This window comes from Hydra vulgaris, chromosome 02 (genome assembly GCF_038396675.1).
Source record: "Hydra vulgaris chromosome 02, alternate assembly HydraT2T_AEP".
Lineage (NCBI taxonomy): Eukaryota > Metazoa > Cnidaria > Hydrozoa > Anthoathecata > Hydridae > Hydra > Hydra vulgaris.
This window is the reverse complement of record NC_088921.1, coordinates 40,275,001-40,279,334: the sequence shown is the minus strand read 5'-3', so window position 1 is coordinate 40,279,334 and position 4,334 is coordinate 40,275,001. Positions and strand designations below refer to the sequence as shown.

At 22.2% G+C, this 4,334-nt stretch overlaps 1 protein-coding gene across 5 annotated transcripts in view; it reads left to right on the top strand.

The window, feature by feature from the left end:
• The first annotated feature begins 394 nt into the window (after positions 1–394).
• Positions 395–4,334, top strand: part of LOC100204814 (phosphatidylinositol 4-kinase beta) — a 47,888-nt gene continuing 43,948 nt past the window's right edge. Inside the window, exon 1 of one of the 5 annotated variants that reach the window (XM_065790888.1) lies at positions 395–878. The gene's annotated coding sequence lies outside the window, so the exon portion shown is untranslated. Of the gene's footprint in view, positions 879–1,011; positions 1,153–4,334 lie in introns of those variants that run through there. The other 4 variants (XM_065790887.1, XM_065790890.1, XM_065790886.1 and 1 more) reach the window with 4 other exon arrangements.

Sequence of the window (4,334 nt, the reverse complement as noted above, 5' to 3'; positions counted from 1 at the left end):
TCGGCCCTTTTAGTGAAAGTCTCGAGAGATGACACCAAAAGTTTACTGTTTTTTGGGTCACACCAACCCCAGTAACGCCACTGGCCTAATTACTTAAAAAATAATTTAAAAAAACATGTTCAACTTGGACCTCTCTACTAAGCATATTCAATGTTAAATAAAATAAAACTTTAATAAAATTTTTTGCTAGTTATTCTAATTAATTTGAAGAACATTAAAGGTAATCAAAAAATACTCAGTTTTAATTTTTGTTTTTAAAAGATTTCAGAAAAAATTCTGTGTTATCGTTCTTTTTATTTATATTATTATATTACCTTTTTATTATCGTCCGCTTATGCAACAATTTAATAATTAATTATCAAAAGTATCTAAAATCTTTCATTTTAGATTTATTGTTTTAACAGTATTTTGTATCTCCATGACATTTACTGAGCATATTTATGCTTTTCTCTATAACGTCACTTTATGTTTTGTTAACATGATAAAAAAACAGGATATAATTAACGTCATTCTATTATTGTAGACAAATAAAAAGCTGTAAAGTTTAGTTACCAAATGCAAAATTTATCATTAGTAACATGAAGTAAAAACTAATAGTTAACGAATGTTTGATATGCAATTTATAAAAAGCTAAGTTAATAAAAAACATCTTCGAATCGTTATCAAAATATTTTGACAGCCAACGAAAATAAATTTAAAAAAATGTTTTAATAGGAAAGCGATAAGAAATATGCATTGAATTTTTGTTTTATAGTATGAAAACTTTTAGGCGTTTAGTTTATATTGCTATACGTATATTGCAAAATTGTTACCTGTTTATCGAAAAGCTTTATTTATGTAAGCTATTTATCGAAAGCGACTCAATGGCAAGTATAGAAGTATGAAAATCATTTTTTTGATTTTTTTTTTTTTTGTAAATAAAACTATTTAATATTTATATAAAAAATTAATATCTTGAATATTTGTTAATATTTAATTAATGTAATAAAATATGTTATAAAAATGTTAATTGACATTCTTGGCCATATAACGCATGCGTGACTTTAGTTTTTAAAAATTAGTGCCTGTTCGGTTATAACTTTTGCTGGATTATTATAACAACAAAAGGAATAAAACGAAAGTGGGCGGGCTATGTCTTAGGTATCTCTAAAGGTAATTCAATAAACATTTTAATGAATACATGTATATTATTTTCGTAATTTGAATTAAAAACATGATTGTGGTACTAAAACTTAAAATTTATGGTATATTTAATAAACTGCAAATAATAAAACATTGCATAAATCCTAAAAATATTTAAACTATGCATATACATACATACATATATATATATATATATATATATATATATATATATTATATATATATATATATATATATATATATATATATATATATATATATATATATATATATATATATATATATATATATATATATATATATATACACACACACACATATATATATATATATAATATATATATTATTAATATTTTATATATATATATATATACATATATGTATATATAGTAATGATATATATTTATTTATGTATGCATATACAATAATAATAATAATTAGAATATATATATATATATATATATATATATATATATATATATATATATATATATAAATAAATATATATATATATATATAATATATATGGTAAAGCTACAGTTAAACAACCTTATTTTTATTTTATTTTATTGTTCCAATAAATATTCTTTTTGTTTAAAAAGTCTCCACTGTCAGAGCGCAGCAAGTAAAAAAATAAAATAATTTTAGGCCACTTAGCTTTAGGGTTACTATAGTATATATATATATATATATATATATATATATATATATATATATATATATATATATATATATATATATATATATATATATATATATATATATATATATATATATATATATATTTATATAGATAGATAAATAGGGGAGAGTGGTGTACCTCGGAGGTATTTTCAAACTTTTACAAGTATTAAAAAAAAATACTTATAATATGTTCTATAATATTATACTTTCATTAACTTTATGATATTAGTAACTCTAGTATTTTTTATTAAACATCCAGTCATATTTTTTCATCCCTATTTTTAAGTTTAAAAAACAGCTTACATTACAGCCAAGGTACACCATCGATGGTGTACCTTGGAGGTATGTATTTTGTACTTGAATGTATTATTGTTTTAACAGATTAAGTACTCAACATGGTAGAAATTTGATATAATGTTTACTTAAAGGATAATTGGACTTCACATCAGAGATAATATTAATCTACCTAGTTAGATTTATGTAAACTATATTTTAATTGATACTTATGTTGAAATTATATATTATTATAAATTTAAACTAATTTATACTTAGTAGTATTAAAAACTTAAAAAAGAAATAATATTGGTTAAGAAAAGAGTAATGACAAATATCTACATTAAAGTTTAGTAATAATAAGTATTTCACTTTGATTTAGCATTTATCTACACTACATTCAGGTAATCAAAGTTAATGCCAAATGAGTTTTTTCAGCTGTCGTGCTGAACCTCCTGTAATAGAGGGATGTGGCATCTAAAAGACCATGTCTAATTTGTCCAACTCATACACAGTTTTATAATCTCTTTGATAATTCAAGAAAATTATCAAAGAGAAAATAACAATTTGAAAAAAATAATTACAATTTAACAAAGAAATACACACATCATATTATACTAAAAAAATTCTTAATAAACAAAAAAAATATCATAATAAACTATAACAATATATTACATAAAAAAAATACTTTCATAACAAATATTAGTTATAATAGTATTTACAAAATCATGCAGTTTTGTACCTTGATGGTACCACCAAGGTACACAACATTAGCTACCTCCAAGGTACGCCACTACCACAGTTTTTACAAAACCGCTACCATATGTTTATAGGTTAGGAGTTAAGCAGTTTCAAGCATGAATAAATGCAGTTGGAAACATGTTTTACAATTTTTGATAATCAGTTTTAAAACAAAGTTTATACCTACAGTTGTAGAAAAAAAAGAATGCGCTCTAAAAAAATTACTTTTTGGTACCGGAAACATACTTTTATTTTTATTGCAACAACAAATGTGTTAAGCCGTGGTAAAACAACTTATTATGAGCCTTTAGAGGCCAATACATGCAACTAAAAATTCAGTTTGAATTCATCACTCGAGATGGCAGCATAATTGACGTGCCTCCAAAGTACACTCACCTCCAAGGTACACCACTTTCCCCTATATATATGTGTGTACTCAAGCATATATAGATATATACTTGCAGACTTTTTTTGCTTACCTTTTTCTATACAGATTTTTCAAAAAAAGAAAAAGAAAAAAGAATAATTATAAAAAAATTGCATTCTCATTCAATTATATATATGTATATATATTGTATATATATATTGTATATATATATATATATATATATATATATATATATATATATATATATATATATATACACACACATACATACATATATATATACATACATATATATATTTGGAAAATGCTTACTCTTACCCCAAAATTTTGTTTTGAACAATGAAATGACATTGAATTTCAAAAATTGGGTTACAAGATTTAGTGGTTGCATATTAGGCAGGATCCTAATAATATCAAAATAAAGTTGTTGGGTCTCGAATGTTGTCATAATTATTTAGAACACAAAAGAAAATATTTTCTAAAATATTTGTTTTATTAGCACCCTAATATAATATATTGACTGAAGGTTTGGGATAGGCCAACAATCTTTTCTTTTATTATTTCTTTTTTATTTCTTTTCCTAAAAAACTCGAATGCTATAAAGATAAGCGCAACAAGTAAGCTATTAGTGATCTGTATGTATGTATGTATGTATGTATGTATGTATGTATGTATGTATGTATGTATGTATGTATGTATGTATGTATGTATGTATGTATGTATGTATGTATGTATGTATGTATGTATTTATGTATGTATGTGTTTATAATAACTAAATAAGTGACTAAATAAATTACTAAATTACTATCAAGTGACTAATAAATTACTATCAAAAGCTAATGGCTATATAACAATAAAATTACTTAATCCAGATATAAGTTTAAAAAAATAATTAAAAAATTAAATGAGTTGAAAATTAAAGTTAGGATTTTATATGTATATATAAACACATAATTAATAATGTTTATATATTTACATATTAATAAATAATGATATTTATATATGTACAATAGTTAGTATAATTTTATATAATGACTATTGAAACTCGTTTAACTTTCACAAGTGTTAAACCAATCTTTATAATTTACCTATATATATTATTGTC